This window comes from Parasteatoda tepidariorum, chromosome 11 (assembly GCF_982258835.1).
Source record: "Parasteatoda tepidariorum strain Cologne lab strain chromosome 11, Ptep-v5.0, whole genome shotgun sequence".
Classification (NCBI taxonomy): domain Eukaryota; kingdom Metazoa; phylum Arthropoda; class Arachnida; order Araneae; family Theridiidae; genus Parasteatoda; species Parasteatoda tepidariorum.
In genome coordinates, this window is record NC_141765.1 from 28,173,643 (window position 1) to 28,191,218 (window position 17,576).

Here is a 17,576-nt window from a genome sequence, read left to right on the forward strand (position 1 = left end):
AAATTATGAAGTCTTTTTCTACGGTGTCAGCAAAATTACATAGGTCATTGCTTAAATAACACATAAAGTTGTATATAAGTTCTCAAGAGTGTCTGAACTTTTTTGTTAACTCACCAGGTATACACACGAAACTAGAAATTTATTCTTTAGCTGTTATTTTAACCTTTGAAAGGATGTCAGCGCAAACGGGGGAAAAAATCTTTTTTTTTTCTTTGTGTGTTATAGGCAATTTGGTTGGATATTTTGGTACACGTGCGAACATTTTTCTTAATGCGTTTTCAAGAAAAAAACAAATGCTGCAGTTTATCTTAACAATGAAAGAGAAAAAGACAACACAAATAAAACCATAAAACATGGCGAATTTTCTTACAATAATTTGACCCCATTCGAAAAAGACCCCACTTCAAATATTTTAAATAAAGATTAATTCATCGCATTTTTAACTTTGAACATACAATTTTTAAGTTAAATCAGATTCTGAATATTTGAAGAGAAGGTTTTTTTATGGCAATAAAACAAAATTCTTCAGTTTAAGTGTCAAATCTTTACAAACAAATATATCCTGCCAAAAAATTCAAACGAGGAAAATTTACTCAAGGTGTGACATTCAGAATAAGTTCCTGCATTATGTTGGTATTCAAATTTGTGTGTTTAATCACATACAAATTAAAATGTTTACATAAACTAGAAAGTAGTGTTTTTAAAGGAGTAGACGCGGGTCTCTTGAGCAAATCTCAATTTTACAATATTGTTCGAGTTAGGCTTACCAGCATACTGCGAAAACTAAAAACTTGTATAAGTTTCTAAAAGGGTTTTAGAATATCTACCGCTTTAGCTTTTCATTTTTAAAAGAAAAAAAAAATCTTATCTACTCGAAAAGTTTTGCAAGCGATATCTCTTCGAAGAATTTTAGATTGGAAAAATTAGGCAGTGAGTTTTCGAATATGGTTTTAGATACTGAACAAAAAATTTCAGCAAATTTTTAAAGCTTTTTTTTATTATTAACTATTCTATACTAAATCTGAATTCTAAATTGATTAAGCATTTAGAATAATTAGCTTTTAAGTTTAATAGTTAGTCTAATACTTTTATTTCAATTAAAAAAAAGAGAGAAAATATGTTTTCTGGGAAATAAAACAAAATGTAGGATTCGAGCTAAAATTAGGAGGAAAGAGAGAAAAAAGAAGAGCATTATTAAAATACGCGAAACATTGATTTCTTCCCCAGATTAAGGTCTTAACAAACTCTACTTGCACGCAAACATCACATTTTCTGTAAGCTTTAAAGATAAGCTTTAAGATGGTTCTATTATTTTCTACACTCGGTAATTTTCTTTTAAAATTGCAGGATTTTCTGCCAAATTGTGAACTTCAGCTCAATTAAAAGAAATACGTTGTTTCTCATTTGTGCTACTTAGGACGTTAAACTTAAAACAGAAAACAAAAAGTTAATTTTAATGGCTAATTTTAAAAGCTAATTAATTCACACTTTGTCACGTTTAATAAATAAGTTTTTAATTTGTTAAATTATTAATTCATACAACGAAATCTCATATACTTAAATTTAAGAAATATATTTTCTCATACAGGCTTTAGAATCATTCTAATTTAGCAACATTTAATATTTTTCTCAAGAATAAGTTATTAAAAATATGAATTATTTTTAATTTTTTTACATTAGATTACGTTTAAAGCCGTTATTTATCATGAATAAAAAAAGCTAATAATAAGGCAAGAAATAATAAGTCAAGAAATAATAAGCCAAGAAAAAATAAACAACTAAATCTGTAAATAAGCCGATAAAAATGTTTTAATGGGATAAGTGCTAGAAAAAAAACCTTCCGTTTTATTGATTTTGGTATTTTACTTCAAAATCTTTTTATATTGATAGAAAATGAGAAAAAGAGGACTGCCGGCGATCACTTGGTTAATTCTTGATCATCCGCTTGTTAGTAATAAAACTGATAAAATATATTAATAAAATATGTAACATGTAAAGAAATCTTATTTTCTTTCATACAGGTTTGAAAATACAAAAAAATTAATGCAAATGATAAGGAGTAAAATACTTAATATATTGCGAAGAAAATACTTAAAAAAAATTTAACACCTCTTAAAATCGGTGCTGCAATTTTGCTTTTCTTTTTCCTGTTAATGCTTTCTTATAATTGCAGATTAATCTACGCATTTGAAGCTAATGTTAAATTCTTACGAAAATTTTCATTTTTCAAATTACTTGCATGGGGTACCCGTTTACACATCAGTTTTTTTATAATTCTTGATCATCCTTTTTTATTTTAAAAAGTCGAAGTAACAAAGCCTAACATTTGAAGAAAACTATTTACGTACAGTGCACACATACAAAAAAAAAAAAAAAAAAAACACCCTAAATAACTTTTGATTTAATGATCGGATCATCATGTTCTAGGACCCAATATTAATGGCTCGAGGAGGTCACATCAAATATACTAATTAATAAGGGCAGACGATATTTTAAGTAATGAAAACAGACACAAAAACGTACTTCCTCTGAATAAACATACAATTTTTTTCGAAGGATTCGGATTTCCGATCCCCAATATATAGGGGTAGCCGCAATCAGGGAAATATGGTCCCAATAGTTTGGGTCAGGAGAGCGCTCCAAAGTTTACTTTTTTCGTATTTCACATATAATGAAAATTTCTCGAATGTAAAAATTTCTCGAGATATACAGAGAAAATTTTAAGCGAATTGAAAATTTTTTGCACACAATAATAAAATTCGCTTATCCAAAGGTAATTCCAGGCAAAAAAGACTTTTTTTAGTAAATATTTATTATTTTATGGTCGAAACAATTTCGAATTGAAGGTACAGAATTTTTTGCATTATTTTAAAGAGCATAATTTTACATAGCAAAATACAAAATTTGAGCAAAATAGGATGAATGGTTCCTGAGAAATCGAATTTTAAATATCTGACTTTTTTGAAATTTAATTTCTCAGGAACTATTCAACCGATTTTGTTCAAATGTTCTATTTATCATGTAAAGTTACATTCTTTTAAATGATGCATAAATTTGCATACCTTACAATTCACAATTTTTTCGACCTTTATTAAATAAAATAATAAATATTTACTGAAATTTTCTTTCCGTATGGAATTATTTTTTGGATAAACGAATTTCTTAATTGTGTGCAAATTTATTTTAAAAATTAGCTTAAAATTTTTTTGAGATATAGCGAAAGACGCAAAAAGTAAAATTAACATTAAGGGGTTCAAACTTTGAAGCGCTCTTCTGACCGAACTATTGGGATCATATTTCCAGATTGCGGCTACCCCCTATATGTTTAGGGGGTCAAAAATCCGAATCAGTGGAGAAAAAAAAGTAAGTTTATTCAGAGAAAGTACGTTTATGTGTCTGATTTCGTAACTTAAAATACCGTCTGCACTTATTAATCAGCATATTTGAGGTCACCCCCTCGAGCCAATAAGATTGAGTCATAGAGCGTGAAGTTCGATCATTAAATCAAAAGTTATTCAGGGTGGTCCTTTTTTTCTGCGCACTGTACTCTATTTACTATTGCCGAATAAAATAATAAAATAAAGATACTGCACATGAGTTAGAATGATTTGTTAGCTATTAAAAAAAGTTTCTAGGGAACTTCACTTAAATATTTATATTAGTGTAACAGTTTTTTTTTTTTAATTTTAAAAAAAAAAATTTTCTTCTTATTTATTTTACGATGTTTAATAACTACGGATAATTCTCTTGAATTTCATTTAACATTTTTGTTGAATTTTTTCTTTATTTGTATTAGAAACCCATTTACAACTTCATTTTTTAGGGTAATAATTGATTAATACTCTGTGTTTTAATAATTTCGAAGGTTCCGTTTTTCAGATGTAATTTTTTTTTCAAATATAGAGTTACCCAACATAACTCAGTAGTTAATGCCAGCATACTTAACATAGAAAGTTTAATAATTATAATAAGAATAACTTTAAAATTTAAGCTGGCAACAATTCTTAAAAAAAGAAAGAAAAAACAATTTCATGAAGAAAAAAATTTGAAGAAGTACCTCATTCATGCCTATTTGGACTAGCCTATTTAGGGATGATTCTAAAAATACACTGTAAGTTCCTTAATAATTATTTATTGGACAGAAATTATTTTTAAATATTCATTTCTCTATAATTTTATCGAAGGCACTAGGCATAAACGCTCAATTGTAAATGCAACCTCTTTTTTTTTTTTAAGTCTGACTAGAAATTTTTTTTACTATACTTTTTTTATTCCAAGACAAAAGTTTTAAGCTTGTTGATTTATAAATAAGTTTAAATTCTGTAGATATCCTAAGCACATTTTCATACACTGTATGAAAAAAATTACGGTTGAAAGTACTGGCACTCAAGAAACCGGTATGGGAAAAAAAGTCTGATATACCATAATTTTTACAGTAATAATTACCGTATAATCGAGTGATTTTCGGGTGATCGTAATTCGAGTGATTTTACGGTAATTATTACTGTAAAAATTATGGTATAACATTTACGGTAAAATTGATTCTACGGATGATGCACCCAAACTGCCGGTACTTTATACTCTAATTTCATTCGGAATTTCTTTACAGTGTAGTACTTATATAAATTTATATAATATCAAATAGTTTTAGATTTTGATGGTTTTTTAACTGTGTAAAAATATTGTAATACAGCAATTTTTCATCGATCCCAACATAATTTCTCAACCTTCTCAAATAAAACAAAAGCTTTTATACAAGATATTTCAAAATATTTTCCTAGTTGACTTCACGACATTTAATGATAACACAAAATAATATTGGAAAACTGCGATCAAATACTTTTTATATTAGATTAGGATTTTTCACAGAAGAATGGGAAAAAATAGTTCATTTCCACGTTTCTGAAATTATTAGAGAATGAATTAGATGATAGAAAGTTTTAATGTTTTGTCTATTTATGGTGAAAAAATATTTTCTTATAAAATATTTCCTTCGACTAGCCGAACATTCCACCAACTAAAAAAGAGAAGCAAATGTTAAGAACGACAAAAAGCCATTAACTTTAAAGAAAAAAATAGCACTATCTAATAAAAATTTGAAGTATAGAGTAATAGAAACTTTATTTCAATAAAAGTGGATTTTTATTACCCAGACTTCTCATTTTCTTGACAGTTATTTAATTTGATTAGTTGTGTATTTCGCTTCAAAATCGACGAAATGTTTTATTACCCCATTTCAAAGCAAAAGTCGCAAATTATTTTTGAATCTTCTAATGAGTTAGAGTGATAAATATTTTCTTAAAATAGATTTCCATTTATATTTTAAGCTTTAATTTACTTATTTTTTTTTAGTAAAAATGTGATATATTTCTGTCATTCAAATTTAGAAAGTGTTATAAAATAATGAAAATCGCTATATATTATTTAGCTTTACTGCTAATGGAAAGCCTGATTGTTTAACTAGTTTTCTCTATTTTAATTACTTTTTATCATTTTCCACAACAGAGCAAGCTATGTATCCCTAGATTTTTATTGCCTGTTGAATTTTCTCCCCTCTTTTAACTTTTGTTAACAATGCTCTAACACTTAATAAGTTTTTGAAATAAGACTTCTACAATAGAAAAAAGTTCTGGTAAAATTACCGCACTGTCTGGCAATGAAACTTCTGATTAAAAAAAAAGCATACTTTGGTTAATAAAAGCAAAATATACAGTATTTAAACCATTCATTTGGTAATTTTTCCGTTCATATGGTAACGGTTTACCGAAAATTTTGGTTTCAATATTATAGTTCTTATTACCGCAGGTTTAGTAAAAAACACAGAACTGAAAAATAAATTTAACCGAATAAATGTTTTTTTAACTATGTTCTGAAATATGATAAAACTACAAAATTTTACCTCGTTTACCAAATCTTATCACGAATTATAAAACCATACTTTATTGTTAATTTTACCGAAGTAATTACCAAAGCGCTTTTTTAAAAATTATCGAAATTTTAAAAAGGCTACGAATTTGAGCGTTATCAACTACACCCTGACTAAGTAAGCTTTCTCAATTTATACTTTGGCTGGTAATCAAAACACATAATTTGAGAACTCGGGAAGGTTTTATTGATTCTCACTAGGCAATTTTCAACTACAGGATATGATTAGAATGAAAATCGTTGATATTCGGGGCGTTTTGAGCACAAGGGAATTAAACAACATTAACAAAGTGTGAGAAAATAGGCATCAACATTTTATGGAATACTTATTACGAGTTTTGCATTTAATGGGAGATTACCATTCCAACACCATAAAAATAGTTACATATAAATTAATTGTCTAGAAATTTCACAGTTCCTGAAAACAAAGTATTAAGCAAAAAATATCTATAAGTTTACTTTAACTCACATATTTTGCCGACTACATCTTAGGTTGTATTAAGTTCATTTATTGGGAGATTAATTTGCATTTAATGGGAGATTACTATTTCAACACCATAAAAATAGTTACATATGAATTAATTGTTGATTAGAAGTTTCAAAGTTACCATTTCAACACCATAAAAATATTTACATATGAATTATCGATTAGAAGTTTCACTGTTCTTGAAAACAAAATATTAAGCAAAAAATATCCAAAAGTAGACTTTTCCTCACATATACTGAACACCATATTTAACAGACTACATCTTAGATTGTTATTAATAGCAGAAGAGAAGGTGCAATAATAAAGGAATAATATCCTTATTTAAAATCAGAAGGGTCAGAAAATGAAAAGAAAATTAAGGTGAATAGTATTAAAAGGAGGATAAAAAAGAAATAAATAATGCACAATCTTCAAGAAGAAATAAGTAATGCACATCTTCAAGAAGAAAAAAATTTTGGTAAAATTACCGTACTGTATGGTAATGATTATTCTGCTTAAAACAAAAAATAAAAACATAATTTTGGTTTTATAAACCAAAATATAGTATTTAAACAATTCATTTGATATTTTTCTACGCATAATATTTTGTTTTCATCAAAAATTCTATTTCTCAAAATTATAGTTCGCATTACCACACAGTTGGTAAAAAATATTCATTAAAATACTCTCTCATTAAAATGTATAGATTCAAAACTAACTTTAACATTTGCGTTTACAACAAGAAAAGTGAAATATTATACTTTCAGACAAAATTTGGGACCGTTAAAAAAAAAAAAGAAAAAAAAAAAAACTTTTCAAAACCTTAACCGACCTTTACAAAATCGCGAAATCGGATCTTTCCCATTTTTTTTTCTTTTTCATTTTGAAAATGGACACTTCACTCAACTCTTCTTTTGAAAAATGCATACGACGACTCCTTTCTTTCATAATTTTACGATGACGCCTTTTTTTCATAATTTCAAAACAAAAACTCCGTGTAAGACAAAGCTTTTGTGTTTTTTTTCTTCACAAAACCAGGACACACACATATTTACACACATTCGCAATCAAAACAAATTTACACACATTTGCTAAAATAGGGCTAGATAGAATCAAAGAATTTACATAGGAGGAATACAAAAAATTTGTATATGGTAGAATGAATCCCATTTTACAATATTAGATTAAGTAAATTATGAGTAGATTTTTTTCACAAAAACAGGATCTTTCAAAAAAAAATAAATAAATAAGTAATTCAAAAACTTAATTAAATAAAAATTTCAAATGTTTTGGTCACTTCGATTAATTAATTTAATATTGATAAAATTGCGAGTCGCTCATTTCTTTTTCGAAATTTGTTGGAATACAAATACATGGTTAATTTTAACTTTTAACATTCTAAATAAATGAATAAAAATTATTCGATTAAGTACACATTTTCCTTCCAAACAACAATTTTTTAAATAGGTATAAAGAACTTAATGATTAGCATATGCTAAAAATAAATAGAATAAAACAATAATTTATTCAAATAATTAATCTGATAAATAATTATAAAAGCAGTGGTAATGTTTAAAAAGAATAAGCTTCCAATTCAAACTATACTGATAATACGAAATAAAACATTATTCGAGACATGTTTTAAAATGTCTCGATATGTTAAAACATTTTCGCAAGTTTTGTCTAGCATTATTAAACTAGAAAAGAGTTTTCTTGGTCACTAAAATAATATAACTTGAAACAGGAAATACATTAAAAAAAACTTCTTTAAAACAAAATATTAAGCATGATTAGCACTAATCTAATAAAAATTAAGCCCGAGTTGTAAAAATCTAGCCCGGATTTCGTTATTATTCACTTCAATCAGAAAAAACACGTCACAAAGAAAATGTTCGCCTCAGTCGCCAAAATTTTAAAAGAGAATCCCATTCTACATAAAAATAAATAAAAACCGATAGCGACCTTTATTTACAATTCAAACATAGATTAATCAAAAGTTTCAGAATGTTTACTTTTGAAAAATTCTTCTGTTTATATATGAATTTTCAAAGTAAATATTAATTCAATTCATTCATTAGATCAGAAAAAATTGAAAAATGATTCTGTATAAATTTAAATGCCTATTATTATTTAAACTTAGTCATTGAAAATATATTAAATATTTGATAAGTCAACATAAAAATTTACAAAAAATTTTAATGTAGGTGCTACAATATTTTATAATAATTTAAATGTAAGTTTTATTTTTTACTCTAAATGCTTTTTCAATAAAGTTTGAAAAAGAGCAATAACTTAGTATTATATATGTATTGATAAAAAATTATTTTTTTCTGATTGCTGGGAAATTAATTTTTCGAATAACAATTAAATTTTTATCTAAATTAAATACTTCATCATCTTTTATGTTCAACAGAAATCAAAACGGTACAAAATTGACATTCTTAGTTACTGTCAAAATCAATAACTACGAATATCAATTTTAATAAAGGTCCCTATTGTATCTTCTTAGATGTGTGGCGGAATGCGTGAGATGGAGTAACTATGACAAACTCAATAGAATGTCTAACGTTCTTATAAATAACTCACACCATAATAAATAACAAGATCGATCCGACATTCGGAACTAGGATCGGGATCTTTTTACTACAAATTTCACGCAATCTTACTTTTGAAATAGCGATGAAAGAGAAACAATCCTTATGTTTTTCTTTTAAGTTTCCATCGGAGAATGTAAGATGCAATCTCTTTTTTTATTTCCCAGCCTGCAGCTTTGACCATCAAACATTCGAAAAGCCTTCAATAAATTTGTTTTAAACACACTCATATTTTAAAGTTTGACTGAAAAGTCAAATATCATAAAGGTTCAATGATTTATTGTTGGGAAAAAAAATGACAAGAAAAATAATGTGACTCACCGCTTTCAGACGATTCTTCAACATTTTTTGGAATATGCCAATGTTTGATAACTGGGACGCCGTCTGCAGAGATTTGAGAAAGCGCCATCTATTGACGTCGCCGGTACAAATTAAGAAATTACGAAAATTAGGAAAGAGACACTTTAAAATCGCTTTCCCCGTAATTTCATAAACCGAAAAATTAATTGAAAAGTTCAGTTTAATGAGCAAGGGCTTTATAAAATACTCCAATTTTAATGATTCTAGCATCATTATAACTCCGATAAAAAAGTAATTTCAACATAAAGTTACCTTTTACCGAGCGAAATACTTTCTTTTTTTTTTTTTTAAAGAAGCAAAAGAAAATATAAAAGTAAAACAATTTTTAGCGACCAAATTTCAAGAATTTAATTGCATCGTCAAGAGTATCTTTGTAGATTGATTTAATGAAGAGAATATTAAACTTTCCTCCCAATTTTATTAGTAATCAGAGTTGTTGAAACTAGAAATTTTGGAACTAAACTTAATTTATGAAAATTAATTTAATTTGCAAGATAATATATAGTTTTCAACAAAATCGTGCAAAACCTTTATTTGTTTAAAATAAATTTGTTTCGAGTTTAATGAAAATTAATTGTGGCTTTTTTATTTATGTATTTTTTTAGTGAATTTTTGAAATTATTTTTTACTAGAAATACAAAATGTTTTGACTATTTTTACTATTTTTAAGTTTATGTCAATGAAGTGATAGGAAACAGGTTCTCCCATTTGGTTCGAACTGTCGTGAGCAAAAATAGACTTCTTTCAAATCTTTATTTTTTACGTTAGTTATCGAACTGCAATACACTGATCATATTGAAATTTCGCACACTTTCGTAAAAAATCGTTTCGTTTCGATTATTTTATACAGAATTTCTTTATTTATTTTTTCTAAAATTACAATTTATTTTATAAGGCAACACATGGGCCTTATTTTACTGAAAATTGTACATTTTTGCATTCTAATCTGCCAAAATTTTAAAGAAGAAAACAAATAAAAATAATTTTTGAATTTTATTGAGAGAGAGATTTTACGTCGTATAATGCAGAAGAAAAAAAAAACAAAGTGAATGTGGTGCTAAACTGCCAGTAAGAGCATATTAAATACTTTTTTGTTTTAAGAACTGTAATAACAGAGAGTTAAGCACACATATTCATTATTATAAGAAATCGTTTGATGAAATATAAATTTAAAAAAGATATCGTTTTCTATTAACAGACAAAATTAAATTGTATCACATTGAAAAATATCTGTTATACTTAATTTAAATCGCATGCAACAAGTCTGAACTTAATCTGAAACTTGAGGTAAGGAATCATTAGTGATTTTTTAAACTCATTTTCTAATATGAATTCCAAAAAGAGTTAATTAATCCATTTATAGAATATAGTTTTTTAAAAATTACAAAATAAATAAATAAATAATGTAATGGAAAAACTTACAAGGAGCCACACAGTAAATTATTCTTTTTGTCGAGAAAAAAAAATAAACAAGAAATTATGAAGAAAATTAATCGATGCAATATAATTTTTTTTTCGAAACACAAAGAAGAAATACAGGTAACTATTTTAAAAAATAACTATATTTTTAATTGCTCATGCTCATCCAAAGAATCATCTTGTATTTTAAATTATTGTACAAAAAAATTAAAAATAAGGATCATTTAGTTTCGATTTTGTATTAATTTTTCTATTCTAATAAACAAGTTCAGCATGGAAATAAGCAAATGAATATTTAAGCTTCTTTTAATATTTTAAACATTTTTTTATACATAATTAGGTGATAAAAATCGATAACTTTAAAAAAAAAGTAAAATATATTTTTCATACTATTTGCTCATGATTTTTCAAGCTAATCTATTGATATCTATACTATTCATTTATAATGATAATATTTATAATATTCATAGATATTTATAATATTCCTTCAAGATGTCTAGAATATTTATTTATCAAATTTTTTTTGCTATTAAATAAACATTACTTTAAAATGAAGTTATTACTTTTTATCGTTATAAATTAAAGATCTATGCATTTTTACTTGGCGCAATTACAGGGAACACTTTACATTCACAAAACATGATTAAAGAAATAAAATGAAATATGAAATATTAAAGTAACGCTGTTGGACTTCTTCTTTTTTAAACTTGCCTTTAAATAAACAGACGACATCTGAACATGCACTTGAAATATAATTCGAAAATTTAATTGCTCGACACCCGACACGATGATATCCATTGAAGAGTTTGGGGTTCACACTATAAAATTATGTTCAACCAGTTCAATATTTATTATGTTATATCAGCTTTATATCTATTATTGAAGTTTAATGGTCGTAAATAAGTGTGTGATGTAAAACCCAGATTTTATGAGATGACTTATAATGAAAAACAGTATTTGTTTCTGTATTTACTGTGGCAAAAATTTGATAAAAAGTGTAAATTCATTGAACGTCCAAGCATGAAATGGAGTAGAAATCTGTATGTAATTTGATTAAAATCTGTATGTAATTTGATTATAATTTGTATGTAATTATGCGGTATGTAATTTGAGGCTAGATTTAAAGTTTTGGCTTCGCCACTGATGTCTTTTGTTGAAAATGAAACTCCTACATTTTTCATAAACTTATCAGTGGCAATAAAATTTACATTGCAAATCCACTTCATGAATTTTCAAATGGTTATTTCAAAGTCAATAATTGTTTCTGTATTTCCAGCAAGGAAAAAAAAAGTACAAGATGAGATCTTTCTACCATATTTGACAATGGCGTCCACCCTGTAATATACGACATGCTCTACAACGTTCCAAACGTGAACTGTATTACGTAATATGGGTAAGTTAATTAGACGTTGCTGTAAACTAAATTCGAGAAAATACGAAAACCGTAAAGACCCAAAGAAACTAGAATTTCCTAATACGCGGAATTGAGACACAAAATTTTTTTTCCAATTATTTTAAAAAATAAAATTTATATCATGATTGATTCTAGGTTCGAAAATTGAACCTCTGGTATCACTCGAATCAAAAATATGTATTCTAAACGAATTACAAAATCTAATGTCTTATGAGACTTTTTTTTTTTTTTTTTTAATTTTGCATGCCAATTAAGGAGGGCTTTTCTTTTTATCATTATAAGCAAAGTTAAAAGTGGAAAAAAATGCCAAATAGATGTATAATAGAGTTTCTATAGCACTTGCATTTGTTGAGTTAATATAGGTTAATATTTTGGGCAGTTGCAGGTTAAAAAGGGAAGATTTAATTTTGCATGTAAATTATGTGAAAATATAATAAATTTTTTTAATTATTTTCTTTATACAATATTTGTCTAAAGTTTGAACTAAGAAGTTCTTTTGTCTTGCATCGTCAGTGTTTTTTTATTTAAAAGCAAAAACCATGGTACTAAAAAGCCATTAAAAAAAGTCTTAATCCCACCATCAAATGTTTCATACAGTGTGCTTTAAACAAAATAATTTTTTAAATCATGCTCTATAAGTATATTTAGGAGTATATTAGTATTTTTTAAATGAAATGACGCGTGTTTTTCCTTTTATTAAGCAAGTTATGAATTAAATGAATTCTGACAAACAAAAAATGCAACAAAAATTATTAAATGCCCGGTTTACGATATTTTTCACATAATGCATGCATCTTAGGGCCAAGATTAGTTTTCTTTTACTATTTTTTCTTTTAAATGTTATAAAATTATTTTTAGGTATTTTTTGAAAATATGATCCACATTCTTTCGATAAAACCAATTTCAAACGTATCAATTAAGAAATTTATATATCTCCCATATAACATTTTCTATCAAAAGCGTAATATAGCATGTTTTGGAAAAAAATGTTTTTTTTTAAAAAATTTTCTCTGAGTATTTTTAGTCAGGTATGGGTGCTTTTTTTCACGTCCATTGCTTCTTCAATTTTCTTATTTTTTTTTAAAGTTTTTCTCAAAATTTGTAAATGGTGATTTCGATAGCAAATTTGGTTTTTGTTTTGGACATTTTTTTAAAAAATTTACCATAAAAATTTCGTTTCAGGTACAGGTTTGGGAACATTTGGAAAACAGGTTGTCCATTCTTCCATAAGTGAATTCCACAGTGCAAAACTTTATTAAAAAAATTATAAACTGTCCACCATGTGACATTTTCCACTTAAGATTTAATATAGCGTAGTTTGGACAAAAGAATTTTTTTTAAATGTTCTATAAATATTTATAGGCATATATAACCAAGTTTCTAGAAAGTATACATCCACTCTTTCCTATAAGGCCGATTTGAAACTAATCACGCTGTGAATTTTTTTTCAATTCATAAATTATCCCTCACACGTTATTTTTCTCAGGATGCTTCATTTTTGATGCGTTCTCCACATAAAAAATTGCCGAGGTAGTAGAATGTCTGAACGCGTGATTGTGCTGTTTAGAGTTCACGGTTCGTGTTTGGGGTCTTTCAAAGCGTTTTTTTTTTCAATATAAGTGTTATATTATTTTGGACTAAGAAGTGAGATATTTTTTCTGCTTAGCAAAGTATGATACTATACAATAAAAACTCATTTTCGGTTATGCACTCAAAATGCAGAGAAAACATGGAAAAATTACAGAACAATGAAAAAAGGGAAAAATAAAAATAAATATAATGATAAAATAGAAATAAATAAATACACAAGTGGGCGACCTTTGTGCTAAAATACAAACTAGGGTAAACAACGTTTAGGAGCACAAAAATATTTATAAATGCAGACAGCTGTTTCGGATGCTCAAAGTTGCTCCTGTGCACTGATGAAGGTTGCCCTTTGAGCATCCGAGACAGCTGTCCGCATTTAAAAATATTTTTGTGCTCCTAAACGTTGTTTACCTTAGTTTGTAATAATAGAAAGAATAAAAAAAAATCCGGAAAAAAATTTACGAAAGAAGGAAAAAAATGTATAAAAATCCGGAAAATAAAAGATATAATCTTTTCATCAGCTCACGCGATTATATCCGCCAAAAGGAGTGTATTGATAGACTTTGCTTTGGCTATGTTGTAACAATATTAGTAAGCACTCCTTTTTGCGGATATAATCGTGAGAGCTGATGAGAAGATTATATCTTTCATTTTCCAGATTTTTATAATTTTTTTTCCTTTTTCCGGATTTTTTGTATTCTTTCTATTATTTTTATTAATATTTTTCTTTTCCCTTTTTTCATTGCTCTGTAATTTTTCCATGTTTTCTCTACATTTTGAACTTATTTTGTGAGTTCTATTTACTAGCAGCTTATGCGCAGTAATTAAAACTTATTGCTTTTCTTAATTTTCTTCGTTTTGTTCTTTTTGTATTTATTTATTATATTATATGTTATATATATATATATATTATTATGTTATATATATATATATATATATATATATATATATATATATATATATATATATATATATATATATATATATATATATATATATATATATATATATATATATATATATATATATATATATATATATATATATATATATATATATATATATATATATATATATATATACTAGCTGACCCGGCAAACGATGTTTTGCCATATGAATTATTTCTAGAGTTTGAAAATATATCTTATTTATTGTAAATATGTGCGTTTGTGGTATCTGAGTGGAAGAGGCATGGAGCGCTGTGAACGATGACGGAATGTGAAAGTAACAACACACCAAATAATATATTTTTTTAATTTATTGCAACTTTTTCTTACAAATTATATATACAACGAATTCTGAAAATATTAGTCAACAATATTAATCTCTTAGTGCAATGGAGTGTACAATATTTTTTGTCATTCCATCTTTAGCTAACACAAATAAACTGGATGGTTTGCCCACTCGAGAGTATGCCACGTATCTGTGCGAAAAACATGGTGTGTTCAAGTCTAAGATGCAAACAGACATTGTTTGGCCTTATCATTGCGAATGCCAATCTAATGGGGAACTGAATGCGTTTAAATTGAATTGGCACATCTGTGGGGGCATAATAGGCATAATAGGGATTGGCACATAATAGGGATTCGTGGAAGTAATATACTTTCATCCCGGAATTTGTCATTTAAAATAATGACTTCGATGACGTTGTTCATTAATTTTTTAATGACTAATCACGTGCCGTTGCACAGCCAAGGTGGGTTCAAATTACGAAGCAAAATAACCGGAGATCCAACTTTGAGTACTAAATTATGCGGTGATATGCCAGGTAAATCCAATGAGTTTAAAAACTCTGTTGGAAAATTTGCAGCTTCAATGGGATCGCAAACTGCATTAACGGATTTGCATGTCACCAAGTTACCTGGCAATAACTTTTGCATCTACAGACTCAATTCGTTGACGTCCACATTTTTTGCTGCTAAAATCACCCTTTCTGCCAGCCACTCATGATGAATGCATTGCGTGTGTACATCGGGAAATATTAGGCTAATGAGAGCATCTTGTGAATCAATGATTGTGCAGAAATCGTCCGGTAATTTAAGCATCCAGTCTCATCCTTAGTAACCTTTCCATCACCGATATCTAACAATTGTTTTGAGAATGTTTCAGCAGATGGATCTTGAAGCATTTGGACGCGCATATTTACTTTTAGTAGAACTTTTTCAACGCTACGCCAAAGTGGAGGTGATCTCAAGAAAGCATTGATCTCATCAGCGTACTTTAAAAGCGGAATGACGAAGTGTTTGTCTGAAATCACCTGAAAGGAGTAACAGAGTGCCGCCAAATAATTTGTCATTATTTTTTTATATCTTTCAATGTCCTGTTCAACGCCTCAAGCGATTTTAGTGTTCCATAGTGCAATCATCCCAGATGATAATTTTACTGTGTTTTAACACTGTGGCCATAGAAGAAATATTTTTTATGTTGCACACTGCATCTGGGTTGTTTTGAATATTTAGTGGCAGCTTAAATACTGAATGAGCTGTTCTGCCTCCGTCCAATAACATTGCCGCAATGCCAGATGATGCAACGGCCAACGCGATGCCATTATTTGATCGTATTTCACCGAGAATTAGCGACGTAATTAATGTTTTGCCAGTTCCACCTGGTGCATCAGGAAAAAATTTCACATTGTCCTGCTGAAACTGCGAGCATAATGCGGTCATAAATGCTCCTTTGTTTCTCATTCATTAGTGGAACATTGCGAGTAGCAATCACTGCCATTTTTATCGTATTGTATTAAAGTTCACGATTCATGTCAGTGTTTAATAAATCAGATGCACTTCGATTTGGCGAAAGCATACCGAAATGACTGAGAGGCAATTTGGCAATAATAATGCAAAGATCCTCAATAACAATCGGTGCTTCATTGTACATAGCATCGCTGAATACTATCGTTAGATCGTTGCAACGTGCGCGATATTGATACCGTATATCATCAGTCATCGAATCTTTGTGATATTCTCATAACGTTTCTATACGGGCCGGGAAACATGTAGCTAATACTATAGCAAATAGTAGACGATTTTGCTTTGCAGTACAGTTCAATGCTGCTTCAGCAAGCATACATTCCCACTGATTGTCGTCTTCCAGCAAGCCGAGTGCAAAGCATGCATCTTCATACGTTGGATGCTGATTTCCATCGACTTTACATATATCTTGAAATGACAATGAGCCGGTGTAATTAACCAACAACAGTCGAAAATAAAAGTACTGTCTGCCTTGGATTGACTGTAAATATTCTCCCCAAGGCGTTTGATTTGAATAAACCGGGACATGCATCAACCGGTGTGCCTTGCTTGTGGGGTGTCCATTTTTTTGAACCCATGTGAAATAGGGTGGTACTTCTGAGTAGAGTAATGTCCGTGCAAAGACGCCAAAAGCATCCGTACGATTACCCAATTCAAAAAATTTGGCGAGTGTAGTTTTTGGTGGATTTATAGCTCGGTCAATCGCTGTCTCGTTCGTGAAATATACACTCTGACCGTTTTTAAGATGGACGGCTAAATGAATAACGGTTGGATCCCGTTCATTAATTGGGAAACCAAAGATACGCCAAACAGCTTCATTGGAGCTGATTTACCGGCCTATTTGGTACAGCGTTATTTCGTCGTTTTTATTCACTGGAAGAGCAGTCACATTGGTATTTTCAACTCGAAGTACTGCTATATCATTGCCTTTATTCACCTACTTGCAAATATATTTGATGCTCTTCTTTTAAGGGCATGCATAAGTATTAGAGTTTAATATGACTTGTTGCAACGTGCGTGAATATTATATTTGATTTATTATGTTTCTATGTCTAGTTTGG

At 28.2% G+C, this 17,576-nt stretch overlaps 1 protein-coding gene and 1 long non-coding RNA gene across 4 annotated transcripts in view; one reads left to right on the forward strand and one right to left on the reverse strand.

Moving 5' to 3' along the window:
• The window catches only part of LOC107447341 (toll-like receptor Tollo), a 35,166-nt gene extending 25,777 nt beyond the window's left edge, over positions 1–9,389 (reverse strand). The window contains exon 1 of one of the 2 annotated variants that reach the window (XM_016062218.4): positions 9,307–9,389. The gene's annotated coding sequence lies outside the window, so the exon portion shown is untranslated. Of the gene's footprint in view, positions 1–9,057 lie in introns of both variants that reach the window. The other variant, XM_043039060.3, reaches the window with a different exon arrangement.
• A 2,315-nt stretch (positions 9,390–11,704) lies between these two features.
• The window catches only part of LOC139427069 (uncharacterized), a 60,090-nt gene continuing 54,218 nt past the window's right edge, over positions 11,705–17,576 (forward strand). For both annotated transcript variants that reach the window (XR_011638232.2, XR_011638231.1), the window contains exons 1-2: positions 11,705–11,804; positions 12,041–12,157. This is a non-coding gene — a long non-coding RNA (uncharacterized LOC139427069). The remainder of the gene's footprint in view (positions 11,805–12,040; positions 12,158–17,576) is intronic.